Consider the following 18362-nt stretch of genomic DNA (forward strand, 5'->3'; position numbering starts at 1 on the left):
GGCCTCAGCTATGGATACAGAGCATAGAGTTAAAACGGGTTTTAAGAATATTGACAAGTTTTTAAATAATATTCGTAAAAGCATTAAGATTAAGGGGAAATATTTAGGGTTGAAATGCTGAACGACGCCCTCTTTAAGATTGTTTCCACGACTGATGCTGTTTACACGGCTTCTTATGCGTGCTGCTGTGAGACAGCAATGGACAAGCCCAGGTACAATCAGTCAAATCAACCACATACCAGCCTCAATACCAGCGACGCCAGTTCAATGCCCATCCCATTCCAGCCAGACGAAAGACTGTCAATCATGTTTTTCCCTTTAACCAATGTGAGCCCAAGGAGACTTTTGGATTCTTTTTCACAATAGGCGCTGAGACGATTTTATTTCGAAGGCAATTGGCAAAGTAAAATGCTGGCAGATTTTTTTTAGGCTTTCCTGGAATATTTTAATCACCAGAGAATGAAAATTGACTACAATATCTCAGAATCAGAGCCCAGCTGGCACCAGTCCGATATGAAAGCAACGTGACCGTGCTGCGGTTGGGGGTACGGTCAGACAGTCGGGAATCCAGTTTGCTGAAATGTCGTAGAATTGTAACCTTCAATGAATCTGCCCCATCACACACTAAACAATCTGTCTGAATTAATAACTGAGCATTCCGATTTACATTGATGTAAATTTAACCAAATACCTTTAAAGTGGCAGCGCCTGTATTTGACCGTACCCCAAGCAAGATACACGAACAGAACAAATATTAAGACAAAAACACGTACGGCTTATTTTTGGAAGGTTAGCTGGGCTTTAAAACCACCATTTACAATGTTATTTTAGTCATTTGATTTGATTCATGGTGGAGAAGATGTTAGAACCATGTGACTTTCCGCTTTGAGAATTTCATTTGTACTTTGTGGTCATTACACTTGGTTATGTCGTAAACTTCCCAACCCTTTCCTCAACAATGAAAACATTAATCTCAAGTTGCGCACCCTTTGAGCCTTGAGATGGTAAAGTTCCTTCCGAAGAAATAGCACTTCATCATAGATAAGCACAAAACGACAAAAGGAAAAGGAAGTGTACGAAGGGCGAGAAGCGCAATCCTCTCATTTCCAGGGACCTGATGTCTAAGGCTGTCTGACTGGAGGACCTTTCAAAACTGGAAGTTCATTTTTGTGCTTGGTGGTTGTAACTGAGCCAGCTTTGTTACAATGCATTTAACTAGTCTTTCTCTCAGGCTGAAATTGACCAGAATCGGTTTGGAAGATCTGCTGGAGGATGTCAGAATTCACACCACATATAGTAGAACTCCAAAGCTCAGTTTGGAAGATCTGCTGGAGGATGTCAGAATTCACACCACATATAGTAGAACTCCAAAGCATTGAAACACTAGCTACAGAAACACTTCTTAAAAGTGATTTAGATTTATTTGGAGAACGGGCTTCCTAAAGACTGGGAGATAAACTTCACACTACTGCATAAGATTCGTAAAAGACTTTCTCGTGCAGTGAAAGTGCAGTTGAAGCTAAGGAGTGTAAATAGGATATTCTTTGGCTGGAACTGATACAGCAGTTATTGGTTTCAAACCCATATCACAACTGGGTAATTATAATATTGTATATTTTATAATGAAAGCTAATTTATCTTTTTAGATAATAGACAAATTACATTTTAAAAATGCCTGCAGGAATCACATTACTGTGACTCTCAGCTAAAGCAGGCTAGTATATCATTTTAATATCAGCCACAAAGAGAACTGTATCAAATTTGATTAACTCCTCATACAATATAATGCATCCCTATAGGTGTGAAATTCAAAATTACTGAGGCCAAAAAGACACTGGAAGATACCTCCACAGGAGAATTCCAACACAATTGACTTTGCTTTGTGGTAGAATGATTCATCAGAAGTAATCATTGTGATCAGCCTAAGTTCGATCTGAGTTAAGCCACAAAACACCTTACTAAAATCAGAACTTCAGAACAAAACAAGAAACAAATAATAGGCTAATGGGCCTGCAATGATAATGGACTGAACTAACGTTCATTGAAACAAGTATCTTTTAGCTATAGAGATAATGGGAACTGCAGATGCTGGAGATTCCAAGATAATAAAATGTGAGGCTGGATGAACACAGCAGGCCAAGCAGCATCTCAGGAGCACAAAAGCTGACGTTTCGGGCCTAGACCCTTCATCAGAGAGCTCTCTGATGAAGGGTCTAGGCCCGAAACGTCAGCTTTTGTGCTCCTGAGATGCTGCTTGGCCTGCTGTGTTCATCCAGCCTCACATTTTATTATCTTTTAGCTATATTTACTTTTAATCCTTATACCTTACATTTATATCACTTCTTCCTCAGCTACTCTCTGCAATTTCTGTATATTAGCCTTTGAAAATTAAAGTTTTGCTTCAATCATTTTCTTTTAACTTGGAACACAGAAAAACCTAAAATCGATGTTCAACAGGCCATATAAATGCATAAACTGTGGACAGGCCTTATATTCATGACACATAGTGTCTGGCATAAATGCACTATTGCATAGTTCACAGATGTTTCTTTTAACTGTTTCTGAATTTTTCTGTGAAGCTTTCACAATTTTATCTTCAAAGCCTTTGCTATTGTTACTGCCATAATCCCCAACTGCTTTTGTTCATAGAATAGAATAAATTGACGTCTGTTTATTCAACTCTGAAACTTCTCCATTAAAAGAAATCTCCCATTTTTATACCATCTATCCTGTCCAAATACTATTCTATAATATTATTGCCTTTCCTCTCCATGTTATTTAATGTATTAGCTCTAAAATAATCCATTTCTGAATTCTCTGTTGGAATCTGTTTACTTATTTTCAAACCCGTTTGTACTCTTATCTAGTTCAGTCAAAAGCATTATTGTATTCTCTGTAACTGTAATCATCCCTCTTTGCTCCTAAATCTCTCTGCTACTTCTGATGTCACAGAATATTCAAGCAACTATCACTTCCACCTGCTCTACACTTGATTTCATTTAGACTGTGGCAAATTCTTTGTTGTCCCACTGTGACCAACTTTGAATCTCATCCCATTTCTACACTGTCACTGGTAGAGTATTCCAAGATTTCATTGTAGGCCCTTGTACCCTTAATCTGAACAGGATGAAAATTACCAGGGACCTGTTTAGTCCAGAGGCAAACTTCAAACAGATGTTTTGATTTTTTGACAGTTACTAAATTCTACCTCTTCAACTGCTTCCTGTAATGTGCCAAGGCCATTATTGAGACTTTTACTTCAGTGTGCAGGGAAACATATAAATAAAAAACCAATGGTACTGAAGGAAACCATTTTATATGCCATGTCTCTGCCAACAAAAATGATCTATCTAACTAAACCGACATTCCAGCCTTTGGTCTATTACCCTAGAGGCCATGCCACCTTAAGTTCTTATCCAAAATGTCAAATCCAGTCCCATTTTCTGTAATTTTATAAAGTCATTCATTCTTTGGATAACATTTATTGCCCCACTTTATGCAGTTATCCTGGGGGTCACTGTAGCATTTTCGCCTCTAATAGCCTAATGTGCCATGTGTTATTGTTTAGTCATTGCATTCCATATGAAGTAGAGCAGGATATGCACTAGAGAGGGTATAGAAAATAGTTACAAGGTGGGTGCTGTTTCTGTATGTGGTCTTTGAGTCTTCATATTGTTGGGCAAGGATTCTGAGTTACTTTAAACAAGTAAATTAATAAGTTGCATATCATGGTAAGGTTACAGTGCAGTGATAATGGGAACTGCAGATGCTGGAGAATCCAAGATAATAAAATGTGAGGCTGGATGATGGGTTACAGTGCAGTATCCTTTGCACTGTGCCGATTTCAACCTTTCAGGAAATTAAACTAGGTACCTATTCTAAGATAACAAAGTGTGAAGCTAGATGAACACAGCAGGCCAAGCAGCATCTTAGGAGCACAAAAGCTGACATTTCAGGCCTAGACCCTTCATCAGGGAGGGGGATGGGGAGCGGGTTCTGAAATAAATAGGGAGAGAGGGGGAGGTGGACCGAAGATGGATAGAGGAGAAGATAGGTGGAGAGGAGAATATAGGTGGGGAGGTGGGGAGGGGATAGGTCAGTCCAGGGAGGACGGACAGGTCAAGGGGGCAGGATGAGGTTAGTAGGTAGGAAATGGAGGTGTGGCTTGAGGTGGGAGGAGGGGATAGACCATAAGACTATAAGACATAGGAGTGGAAGTAAGGCCATTTGGCCCATCAAGTCCACTCTGCCATTTAAATCATGGCTGATGGGTATTTCAACTCCACTTCCCTGCACTCTCCCCGTAACCCTTGATTCCTTCTGAGATCAAGAATTTGTCGATCTCTGCCTTGAAGGCATCCAATGTCCCGCCTCCACTGCACTCCGTGGCAATGAATTCCACAAACCCACCACTCTCTGGCTGAAGAAATATCGTCTCATTTCAGTTTTAAATTTACCCCCTCTAATTTTAAGGCTGTGCCCCCAGGTCCTAGTCTCCCTGCCTAACGGAAACAACTTCTTAGCGCCCACCCCTTCTAAACCATACATTATCTTGTAAGTTTCTATTAGATCTCCCCTCAACCTTCTAAACTCTCATGAGTACAATCCCAGGATCCTTAGCCGTTCATCATCCGTTAAACCTATCATTCCAGGGATCATCCGTGTGAATCCGACCTTCCTGAGGTGTGGGGCCCAAAACAGTGGGGGGAGAGGACAAGCTGGGCGCTTTTGGGATGCCCTGCGCCTCCCAGTCGCGAACGAATTTAACTCCCCCTCTCATTCCTTAGACGACATGTCCATCCTGGGCCTCCTAGAATTCCATAATGATGCCACCCGAAGGTTGCAGGAACAGCAACTCATATTCCGCTTGGGAACCCTGCAGCCCAATGGTATCAATGTCGACTTCACAGCCTTCAAAATCTCCCATCCCCCCACTGCATCCCAAAACCAGCCCAATTCGTCCCTGCCTCCCTAACCTGTTCTTCCTCTCACCTATCCTCTCCTCCCACCTCAAGCCACACCTCCATTTCCCACCTACTAACCTCATCCTACCCCCTTGACCTGTCCGCCCTCCCCAGACTGACCTATCCCCTCCCTATCTCCCCACCTATACTCTCCTCTCCAACTATCTCCTCCTCTATCCATCTTCGGTCCACCTCCCCCTCTCTCCCTATTTATTTCAGAACCCTCTCCCCATCCCCATCTCTGATGAAGGATCTTGGCCCGAAACGTCAGCTTTTATGCTCCTAAGATGCTGCTTGGCCTGCTGTGTTCATCCAGCTTCACACTTTGTTCTCGTGGATTCTCCAGCATCTGCAGTTCCCATTATCTCTAGCTACCTATTCTAACTCCACTTACCAGCAGCTGATCTGTAGTTTTGCAGGTTACAATGGCTTTTGCCTCCATAAATCAATAACATTATTTAAAGTAATTGGTAAAGAATAAGAGCAGATTTAATAAGATTTTCACCGCTAAAGTGGTCAGAATGTGGAATTCACCACCTGAAAGAGTAGTAGAGGTAGAAAGCATCGTCATAAAAAAAAATAGATACGTCCTTTATAGCAATTATCAAAAATGACAAGTTACACCCTAAATGACTGTGAACTTTATCTTATGATCCTTCTCTTTCTGCCTACTGTCTTTGACAAAGTTTATCTCCGTTCATCTTTCGGATGCTTCTGCTGCATCTTCCACAACATCGGACCTGTGTACCTTTATGCATATGAAGTGTATACATATTTGAACAATAAAAAACATTGCTCAGAGGTTTTATGCTAAAATGTGCATATCAGAAGCTGTGGGTAACAGTAAGTTACATTTGGGTATGGCACAGTATTCTCTACTGAAATGTAAGGTACTAATACCTTCTCAAGGACAAGTAGAGACAGGCAATAAATACTAAACAGTCAATGATACCCACATCCCACAAATGAATGAATAAAAAAATACAGTGGTGAAGCAGGCATGAGAGGTCATCACACATGAAGTCAAAGGAAGGTCTTTTCCAAGGAAAGTCTGAAAGAAGGTGCTATATCTGAAGAAAGGTGACAATTTTACAAATGTGATTGAATTTGAATACACATGCCTTAGTCTAATAGAATTGCACAAGATGTTTATCATTGTTATCAATCAAAGTAAATCACAGGTGTCAAAAGTGTTTATTTGATTACCATTGTGTACTTAACCCAAATTAATCCAGTAATCTGTTGAAAATGCATTGTATTGCCTGCAGCAGAAACTGCATGCTTAATTATATACGTAGACTTATCATACACCATTTGCTTCTTATTGCAGATATGCCACAACCCCAGAGCAGTAAGTTGGTCAATCTCAGCAAGATGCTTCATCACAGCACTCAACATCTTACCACTTGAAGCACACATTGACTCACAGGCATAGGCTTCAGGAAAATAAAATGAAATTAACTAGATAATTATATACTGTTGGTTGAACGATCTTTGGCTAAATATGAGTTGTGTCCAATTTTTTGAAGGGATACCTGTTGCAAAACTGACCAGGCTTTCTCACCATGCCTTGCTTTCCCTGTAAGCAGGGAGGCTGCACCAAGCTGTCTTTGATGTTCCACACCGGTGTTTGAAATTGATGCCATGTACGGAGCCTGGACATCTGCACACAGAAAAGAAATTTAGGCAGACTATTACTTACAAATATTCCACATTATCTGCCTGTCTTGTTCTAGGACATCCATCTGTTCTGGTTCTAGCCCCAACTTACCACAAACAACTTGCCTGTGCCACCTTTAAGGAGTTCCTGTACATCTGGATGAGCCCTGGCATTCTGAAGCTACCCTTCTCAGATCAAGGACATTTTATGAAGATGTCTGAGAAGGGGAAGGTGGCATCATAGTTCTCTGACAGGGTAACAGGTGTCTTAGTCAAGAAGCTGATGCAAAGGAAGATTTTCTGCTTCCCAGATGACCAGCAAAGAATGCCTGACATCAGATCGTTGCAATTTGGTCTAAGTTAGTTCCTGATATCTGCAGTACTCTGGATTAAAACATTCCTCAAATCTCTCCTAAAAGCCCTGCTCCTTATCTTAAAACTGTGCCCCCAGTTAATGACTTCTGTACTAAAGGAAAACATTTCTCACTATCTACTCTATTTATGCCTGTCATACGTTTGTACATCTCAATCAGATCCCCTTCAACCTTTTCAACTCTAAGAATACAACCCAAAACTATTGAGTCTCTCTTCATAGCTGATTAAATTTTCATTAAATTTGAGAAGGCAGCATCGTCCTCTCTAACTGTTGTTGGGGAACTCTTCCCTAGGCCTCCTTCCTCTCGTTATCCATCTTTCGTCTGGAAGAGTAGCTATCTGGTAAGCACTGCCACCTGATGAGAACACTCCCTCTGATTCTGACCACTTGTTATTTTGGGGTTTGCATATGGCCCTGTCACTAAGGGAATTACTTGTCTGAATCATTTTAGACAATGAGTGTGGGACAAATGCAATGTTAGAATAACTGTTATCCCATTGTCCACCTTCTTGAGGTCAATTTACATCTCTCCTAACAACAAAACATTTCTGTTTTTCCAAGACAATTTGGGACATCAGGGATCATCAGCCAGATAACTTTTGTGGCTATTATATTTAACTTGCCTGTTATCTTCATTTAATAAGTTGTTCATGCTCATAAAACCTTTGTAGCAACCATTACACAAGGTCTCATGCAACACAGGAAATGAGTGGAAGCAGTAATTCATCTTGTGATGACAGTTACTGAGTGAGGTTGGGAAGGGGTTTTGGTGTAATCAGTGTTACAAGGGTCTAAAGCTAGCGTCTAAGCCCAATAGACAATAAGGAAGGCAAATGGAATGTTAGTCTTCATTTCATGGAGAATGAATTATAAAAATAGAGAAGTCATAAAACTACACTCATCAAACCACACATGGAATACTGTGAACTATTTTGTGTCCTTATCTAAGGAAACATATAACGGCTTTGGAGGCCAGTATGGAACGATTTTCTTTTGACAAGAGGGCAAATAGATTGGGATGTTACTCGTTGGTGTTTAGCAGTGTAAGGGCCAACCTTGTTGAAACATAAAAGGCTCTTTAGGAGTTTTTCAGGGTAAATGTGGAAAGGTTGTTGCCCCTTGTGGGAACGTCAAGGACGAGGGGGCATGATCTCAGAATAGAGGCTTGCCCATATAAAACAGAGAGGAGGAGGAATTTTCTTCTCTCGGAGGGTAGTGGGTCTGTGGAATTCCTTACCGCTGAGGGCTGTGTTGTTAAATATATTTGCGGCTGAGATTGACATATATTTAACCATTACGGGAATCAAGAGTTGTGAGAAAAATGTGGGAAAGTGGAGTTGAGGATTACCAGATCAGCCGTGGCAGAGCAGACATGATGAGCTGAAAGGCCTACTTATCTCCACATCTTATGGTCTTTCGAATGAAACTAAGCTCACAGACTCTAGCTCAAGTCAGGATTGAAAGGCATTGCCAAGTTCCATCCCAAGATTAACATCTTTGCAGTATCAAGGCCTCATTGCCCAGGCTTAAGTAAAAATAATGGCACATAAAGCAATGAATTTGTTGATAGATATCTGGAAATAAACCCTTGCATGAGCCATCAATTTTAGATGAGCAGAAGTAAAAATAGACATTATTGTGTAAAGATGATAATTCAAAACCATCTAAGATTCATAGACATCAGTTCTGCAATGTTAAAAAGGTAACATCCATTGCGCATGACATCTATTTGCAGGTTTTACAATTATCTACTCGTTAATAAGCAGAGTAGACTTTAACGAGGTGTATAGAGTCCATCGCTCTGCTAACAGCAGATCCTTCTAATTAAAGTGACACATTTCACTGACAGAGAGTCAGAGCTTTGTAATATCTATCCAATGAAGCAATTAAGTGAATAAATAAACCCACAGGTCAACACAGAAATAATTATCCATGGATGGCCAATCTAGACTTCTTGCAGATTGATTCCTCCTTTTCTGCACTATTGGTGAAAGAAATATCTGGGTCTTGCAATTCACCTTCTTAATGCCAGTTTTTTTATGCCATAAGAGGCACTTTGCCTATAAAATGTTGTGGCTTGAAAGCACACACATCTATTACCAGCCACACCAGACGCCTGAAACTGGAAGTAAGTTTAGTAATGATGACCATAAAATTATTTTGATTGTGATTTTAAAAATATGATTTGCTAATGCTTATTAGATAAAGACACCTATTGTTCTTATCTTGCCCAGGCTAAATCTGACTCTTGACCCACAGTAAATTGATTGATTCTGAAATGGCCTAGCAAGCTTCAAAGGCAATGAGGATTGGACACAATCACTGGCTTTACCAGTAATGGACAAAGCCCATCAAAGCATAAGAATTTCAATCAGTATTTAATGCTAATTGGATGCCAGGACTCCCATTTTGAAGTTTAAGCTCCAGATGACACCCTACCTTAATCTTGCACTCCTCAGTACACTCCTAGATGAAGGAAAGACACCTGGAGGAAACTACTACATTTATTCCAATACCAATATGGACGCAGTTCATTTAATGCTTTTCAACATTAACAATAATATCAATAGCTAATGGCTATGGGATTGTTACAGTCAGGTTGAGAGAAGAATAACTTCTTCCCTTCCCCTACTGCCCAGAATCTAAAGTTTTGAGATAAAGATGTATGTGGGCTTTTTTTAACTCCCAGTGTGCAATTTTGATAATTGCAGCAAGGTTTTTGTAGGCTTAAATTAAACAGGATATTTCATTCATGTGTTCAGCCTAAAAATTAATATGACAGGACTCATTCGCACAGTTACATGCACAGAAACACATGCATGAAGAGTACAATTGAAAAGAACAGTGCATTTTATTAGCAGAAGTAGCGTTTATAATTCAGGTGATTGGTTCCTTTGGAAAGCACTCATTACAGGTCAAATGAAGCAAGTTTCTTCACTAATGAAGGATCATTTAGGTAACTTCAGCATCCACAGTCACATGTCAAATTGGTTTCCAGAGTTATCTCAGAGATGAATGTTCTAAAGGAAACAATATTAGTTGCTCGCTGTGCCATTATCAGGATATCAGTTTGCAGTATTGGTGGATCTGAGGTGAAGCAGGCTAGGAGACCTTTCAATGTTACACTCCACTTCTTAGCTGTTACTGCCTTGAGCATTGCAGTTGTATGTTTCAGCACACATCACTTAAAGAATAAAAGATCAGCATGGCAACCCTAACTGTGGCCTCCAACAGTTCCTTTCCCCCCAGTACGACATTGGTCATAGCTTTAACTTTAGATATCTTTGAAGAAATTAGTCCTGATGGAGGTTGAATCAATTCGCATATTTTCTTTACTCTGGATACCAGCAGCTATAATCCGAGCTGATATTCTTACTGGACAAAAGGTATTATCACTGGACCATTAATTCAGAGACCCAGATAATGTTCTAGGGACCCGGGTTCGAATCCTGTCATGGCAGATGGTGGAATTTCAATTCAATAAAATATCTGGAATTAAGACCATAAGACCATAAGACATAGGGGTGGAAGTAAGGCCATTCGGCCCATCAAGTCCACTCCGCCATTTAAATCATGGCCGATGGGCATTTCAACACCACTTCCCTGCACTCTCCCCGTAGCCCTTGATTCCGATTGAGATCAAGAATTTGTCGATCTCTGCCTTGAAGGCATCCAACGTCCCGGCCTCCACTGCACTCAGCGGCAATGAATTCCACAAGCCCACCACTCTCTGGCTGAAGAAATGTCGTCTCATTTCAGTTTTAAAATTACCCCCTCTAATTTTAAGGCTGTGCCCACGGGTCCTAGTCTCCCTGCCTAACGGAAACAACTTCCTAGCGTCCACCCCTTCTAAACCATACATTATCTTGTAAGTTTCTATTAGATCTCCCCTCAACCTTCTAAACTCTAATGAATACAATCCCAGGATCCTTAGCCGTTCATCATATGTTAAACCTACCATTCCAGGGATCATCCGTGTCAATCTCTGCTGGACACGCTCCAGGGCTAGTATGTCCTTCCTGAGGTGTGGGGCCCAAAATTTGACACAGTATCCTAAATGGAGCCTAACTAGAGCCTTATAAAGCCTCAGAAGCACATCACTGCTTTTATATTCCAACCCTCTTGAGATAAACGACAACATTACATTCACTTTCTTAATTACAGACTCTACCTGCAAGCTAACCTTTAGAGAATCCTGGACCAACACTCCCAGATCCCTTTGCACTTCTGATTTGTGAATTTTCTCACCTTTTAGAAAATAGTCCATGCCTGTATTCTTTTTTCCAAAGTGCAAAACCTCACACTTACTCACATTGAATTTCATCAGCCATTTCCTGGACCACTCTCCTAAACTGTCTAAATCTTTCTGCAGTTTCCCCACCTTCTCAGTACTACCTGCCTGTTCACCTATCTTCGTATCATCGGCAAACTTCGCCAGAATGCCCCCAGTCCCTTCATCCAGATCATTAATATATAAGGTGAACAGCTGTGGCCCCAACACTGGACCCTGCAGGACACCACTCGCTACCGGTTGCCATTCCGAAAAAGAGCCTTTTATCCCAACTCTCTGCCTTCTGTCAGACAGCCAATCCTCAATCCAAGCCAGTAGCACACCTCGGACACCATGGGCCCTCACCTTGCTCAGCAGCCTCCCGTGAGGCACTGTATCAAAGGCCTTTTGGAAGTCTAGATAGATAACATCTACTGGGTTTCCCTGGTTTAACATACTTGTTACCTATTCAAAGAATTCTAATAGGTTTGTCAGGCACGACCTCCCCTTACTAAAACCATGCTGACTTGTTTTAATCTGACCCTGCACTTCCAGGAATTTAGAAATCTCATCCTTGGCAATGGATTCTAGAATTTTACCAACTACCAAGGTTGGGCTAATCAGCCTATAATTTTCCATCTTTTGCCTTGATCCTTTCTTAAACAAGGGAGTTACGACAGCAATTTTCCAATCATCTGTGACTTTCCCTGACTCCAGTAACTTTTGAAAGATCACGACCAAAGCCTCCGCTATTTCCTCAGCCACCTCCCTCAGAACTCTAGGATGTAGCCCATCGGGGCCAGGACATTTATGAATTTTTAGACCCTTTAGCTTTTCTAGCACCTTCTCTCTTGTAATGCCTACCATTACTCAACTCTGCCCCCTGGCACTCCCTAATTGTTGGCATACTACTCATGTCTTCCACTGTGAAGACTGATGCAAAGTACTTTTAAGTTCTTCAGCTACTTCCTTATCTCCCATCACTAACCTTCCAGCATCAATTTGGAGCGGCCCAATATCTACTTTTGCCTCTCGTTTGTTTCTTATGTATTGAAAGAAGCTTTTACTATCATTTCTAATTAATAGTCTAATGCTGACAATGTCGATTGTTGGGGAAAAATCCATCTGGTTCACTAATGCCCTTAAGGGAAAGAAACTGCCATCCTTATCTCATCTGGCCTACCTGTGACTCCAGACCCACAGCAATAGCTTTGACTCTTAACTGCTGTCTGGGCAATTAGGGATGGACAATACATGCTGCCTAGCCAGCAAAGCCCTCATCCAGTTAATGAATAAGGAATAATAAATAAAAACAAGACAAAAACCAAACTATTTTATTAGATACTGAAACAGTCCATGTTCAAATGTGGTAAGACCAGGACAGAATCTAGGATTTGGATCTGAAGGAACTGAGAACATTGTTGCTAAATTTGCAGTTGGCGGAAAAATAGGAGGACGTTCAGGTAGTGTTGAGGAAGCAGGGAGGCACTGTAACTCTACACGCATCCACTACTTCCTCTGGAAATTCATTCCACACACAAACCATTCTCTGTGTAAAAAAAATTGCACCTCAATTTTTTTATATCTCTCTCCTCTCACTTTAAATATATGCCCCCTAGCCTTGAAATTCACCCACCCCAGGGAAAAGAAACCTGCCATTCACGCTATCTATAACCCTCATTATTTTACAATCCTCAATAAAGGTCACCTCTCAACCTCTCACAGTCCGGTGAAAAAAGCCCCAGCCAATCCATCCTTTCTTTATACCTCAAACCCTCCATTCCCAGCAACATTCTGGTAAATCTCTCCTGATCCCCCTCCAGCTTAATAATATCCTTCCCACAAAAGGGAGACCAGAACTGGATATAGAACACCAAAAAGGCCTCACCAACATCCAACATAACCTTGACATAATGTCCCAACTCTTATATTCAAAGGTCTGAGCATGCTAAATGCCTTCTTAACTACATGTGATGCAAACATCAAAGAATTGTGTACCTGAACCCTTAGGTCTCAGTTCTACAACTCCACCCAGGGCTCGAATTTTAATTGTATAAGTCCTGCCTTTATTTGTTTTACCAAAATGCAATGCCTCGCATTTGTCCAAATTAAACTCCATCTGCTAGTTATAAGTCATTGACCTAATTGATCAAGATCTCTTTGTAACCTTAGACAACCTTCTTCATTGCCCACTATACCACTAACCTTGGCATCATCCACAAACCTACTAACCATGCTTTCTATATTTTCATCTAAATCATTGTAAAATGACAAACAAAAGTGACTGCAGCACCAATCCCAGTGGAACACCACTGGTCACAGGCCTCCAATCTGAAAAACAACCCTCCACCATTACTCTTCGTCTCCTACCGTTCAGCCAATTTTGTATCCAAATGGCAAACTCATCCCAAATCCGATATGTTTTAGCTTTACTGATTAGTCGACCACGCGAAAACTTGTCAAAGACTTTACTAAAGTCCATACAAACAATGTTTAATTTAGTAAAGGTTTTGAAGGCATTACCGATCAGCCATAATCCTATTGAACTTTGAAGCAGGTTCAAGGGTCAGAATGACTTATTCCATTTATTTAACCTTCATAACATGTGAGCATAGCTGACTAGCCACCATTTATTGCCTGTCCCAGTTGCCCTTCAGAAAATAATGGTTAGCTCCCTACTTGAACTGCTATGGGCCACATGCTCTAGCTTGACCAATACTCTTAGGGAGGGAATTTCAGGATTTTGGCACAGCAACAGAGATTGAACGATGATGTATTTCAAAGTCAGGGTTGTGAGTGGCTTGGAAGGGAATTTGCATATAGTGGTGTTCCCATATAATCTGTTGCGCTTGCCTTTCTAGAAGGAAGTGGTCATGGAAGGTGCTGTGTAAGGATTTTTGGTGAACTTCTGCAGTGCATCGTATAGACAGTACGCATTGTTGCTACTGAGCATTGTGGTGGAGGGAATGGATACGAGTAAATATGGTGCCAGTTAAGTAGACTGCTTTATCCCAGATGGTGTCAAGCTCCTTGAGTGTTGATGCAGCTGCACTCATCCAGGCAAGTGGGGAATATTCCATCTCACTCCTGACTTGTACCTTGTAGATGGTGGACAGGCTTTCGGAAATTGGCAGAAAGAGAATTAGTCACCTCAGTAGTCCTTGCTCCCAATATGCTCTCTTAGCCACTGTGTTAATGTGGCAATTTCAATTGATTTGCTGGTCAACGGTAACCCCCATGATGTTGATAAAGGGGGATTCAGTGATGGTAACACCATTGAATGTCAAGAACAGGAGATTAGATTCTCTCTTATTGGAGATAGTCATTGCCTAGCATTTGTCTGGAGTGAATGTTATTTGTCACTTGGCAGAACCCAAACTGGGCATCCACGAGCAGGTTATTGCTGAGCAAACATTGTTTGATAGGTCTATTGTTGACACATTCCATTACTTTACTGATGATCCAAAGTAGACTGAAAAGATTGGATTTTTCCTGCTCTTCGTACACAGATTATACCTGGACATCATTTCACACTGTTGGGTAAATCCCACTGTTGTAACTGTGCTGGAAGATCTTGGCTAGGAGACCAGCAAGTTCTTGAACATCAGTTTTCAGTAGTATTGCCTGAATGTTGCCAGGTTCCATAGCCTTTGCAGTATTCATTGTCTCACACACCACATGGAGTGAATCAAGTTGACTCAACACTACTGGTGGAGGACAAGATGGATCGTCTATTCGACACTTTTTGATAAATGTTTCAGCCTGATGTTTTATGTTGATGTATTGGGCTCTTCCATCATTGACAATGGATATATTTGTGGCGCCTTCTTCTCCAATGAGATGTTTCATTGTCCAACACCATTCATGACTAGATGTGGCAGGACGGCAGCACTTGGATCTGATCCGTTGGTTGTGGGATCACTTTGCTCTGTCTATTGGTCCTTGGTTATGCTGTTTGGTATGTAGTTGTCTTGTTTGGGAGATTCACCAGGTTGGCACCTTAGAACATAATAACTAGTAGCAGGAGTTGGCCATTCGGCCCTTTATGTTTGCCTGATGCTGCTCTTGGCATGCCCTCCTACACACTCCATTGAACCAGGGTTAATCTCTTGGTTGAGTGGGGAATATGAGGGGCCATGATTTGAACATTGTGCTGGAATAAAACTCTGCTGCTATAGATGGCCCACGGCACTTCATAGATGCCCAGACTTGAGCTGCTAGATCTATTCAAAGTCTGTTCCATTTTGACCTGTGATAATACCAGACAACTCAATTGAGGGTGTTTTCACTGTGAACACAGGACTTTGCCTCCAAAAAGACTGTGCAGTGGTCACTCTTATCAATACTGCCATGGACAGATACATCTGTGGCCATCAGATTGGTAAAGATGAGATCATGTATGTTTTTCCCTCCTGTTCATTCCCTCACCATTTGCTGCAAACCCAATCTAGCAGCTACGTCCTTTAAGACATGAACAGCTCAATCAGCAGTATTGCTGCCCAGCTACTCTCAGTGATGGATATCGAAATCCTCCAAACCACAGTACATTTTCTGCCCTTGTCTCCCTGAATGCTTCCTCCAAGTATTGCTCAACTCGGAGGGGTATTTATTCATCAGCCAAGTGAATTTGACATGTTGTAACCAGCAGGAGGTTTCTTTGCTCATGAAGCCTAGAGACTTCATGGGGTCCAAAATAAATGTTGAAGACACCCAGAGCAATTCCCTCCAACTGCACACTGCTGTGCTGCCACATCTGCTGGGTCTGTCCCGGACAGAACATATCCTGGAATAGTGATGATGGTGAGAGATAGCAGGAACTGCAGATGCTGGAGAATCTGAGATAACAAGGTGTAGAACTAGATGAACACAGCAGGCCAAGCAACATCAGAGGAGCAGGAAAGCTGATGTTTCAGGCCTAGACCCTTCTTCTTCAGAAGAGTCTTGGCCCGAAATGTCAGCTTTACTGCTCCTCTAATGCTGCTTGACCTGCTGTGTTCATCCAGTTCTACACCTTGTTAACTCTAATAGAGATGATGGTATCTGGGACATTGTCTGTAAGGCATGATTCTGTGATTGTGAGGCTGTTTCTTAACTAGCCTGCAAGACAGCTCTCCAAAATTTTATCACTAGCCCCCAGATGTGTTTTAGGAGGATTTTGCCTGGTCAACAGGACTGTTTCTGCTCTTGTTGTTATCAGTGCCTAGGTCAATGTCAGGTTGTCCATCTGGTTTTATTTCTTAGTTGAGTCTTTGTAGCAATTGATGCAACTGAGTGGCTTGTGAGGCCATTTCAAAGGGCAGGTAAGAGTTAACCACATTGCTGTGGCTCAGCAGTTTCAAGTAGACCAGACTATAAGAGGGTGGCAGATTCCCTTCGTGGGAGGACATTAGTGTTTTTCTAACAATTGATAATAGTTTCATGGTCATCAGTAGATTCTCAATTCCAAATTATTTTTAAAATTGAATTAAAATCAACCATTAGGCATGGTGGAATTCAAATCCAGGTCCTCAACACTTTAACTGAATTTCTGAATTAATGGTTGAGCGGTAATACCACTAGACAATCACGTCCCCTCCAGATCCTAGGTTCTTAAATTTCCATGATTCTTTCTATTTAAGTAATGCAGAGAGTTCCAGGATAGCACCAAGCAATTGGCAGATGGCCAGTGCAGACATGATGGACTTAATGCCCTTCTTCTGCACTGTAACAATTCTGTGATTCTGTGCTACCTCCCCAGGGAGGCATATCCTGTCCTAAAAGCAGGGGTGGTGATGGGTAAACCTGAGACCTTGTACTTGTGCGATGAGTAATGGCTGTCAGACTGTTGCTTTATACATCTGTGTGAGAGCTCTCCCAATTTTGGTAGAAGTGTTCAAATGGCAGTGAGGAGTATTGACAGGTTGCCTGGGAGGGATGTGGGATTTCTACTTCTGCTGCCTAGGCTGAGGCCAGGTTGTCCATCTGGTTTAATTCACTTTTGGCTTTTTGTGTTAGTTCCATACAGTTGAGTGGCTTGTTAGGCCATTTCTGAGGGAATTAACATTACAAATACTTCATTCAAATTCTGCCATCTGCCATGGCGGGATTTGAATCTGGGTCCCCAGAACATTACCTTGGTCTCTGGATTAATAATCCAGTGGTAGTATCATTAGGCCATCAAAACCTCCCTTTTTACTAGGAGACCTCCCCACATGACATAGGCCCACACCACTGTAAATAGTGTAAAAAAGGCAGGATGATGCCATTATTTGAGTAGTACATGGTCACTTAATAGCCTTAATTCATGGCCTTGACATCCTACTCACCTGGAACCCTATCCCCTCCCATTTGACACCATACCCTGGAATACTATCCCCTCCCCAGATGTCACCTTACCAAGCAAGCAATCTACTAACCTGGCACCCTCCCTCTTCTCACCTGGCATCTTGCCCCAGGCACTTTATCCTCCTCCCAGCTGGCACCTTTCTCTGTTGACATTATTCTTACCTAACAAACCGGCACCCTATCGTCCATACATTTGGCCCTTCCAGCAGACTCATCTTAAACTTGTTTATATGTCTGCCCTTTTAGCTGTCACTGAAAATCTGGAGGCCTACCAAATACCTCTAACAATGTGATCACCTCACTTATTTATTATAAATTTCTAGCCATATACCCCAAATTGAGGAACTCTGTAAGATGTCATTCTTCCTTATTTTAATTATTGACTTCTTGATCAATATTGTGGCACCATCATGGATAAAGCAGGGACAGGAATGGTTGTTGCAGGTTCTGGGATTTAGATGTTTCAGTAAGAACAGAGAAGATGGTAAAAGGGGGGGAGGTGTGGCATTGTTGGTCAAGGACAGTATTACAGTTGCAGAAAGGATGTTTGGGGACTCGTCAACTAAGGTAGTATGGGCTGAGGTTAGAAACAGGAAAGGAGAGGTCACCCTGTTGGGAGTTTTCTACAGGCTTCCGAATAGTTCCAGAGATGTAGAGAAAAGGATAGCAAAGATGATTCTCGATAGGAGTGAGAGAGACAGGGTAGTTGTCATGGGGGACTTCAACTTTCCAAATATTGACTGGGAACACAATAGTTCGAGTACTATAG

This window comes from Stegostoma tigrinum, chromosome 13, assembly GCF_030684315.1.
Source record: "Stegostoma tigrinum isolate sSteTig4 chromosome 13, sSteTig4.hap1, whole genome shotgun sequence".
Classification (NCBI taxonomy): domain Eukaryota; kingdom Metazoa; phylum Chordata; class Chondrichthyes; order Orectolobiformes; family Stegostomatidae; genus Stegostoma; species Stegostoma tigrinum.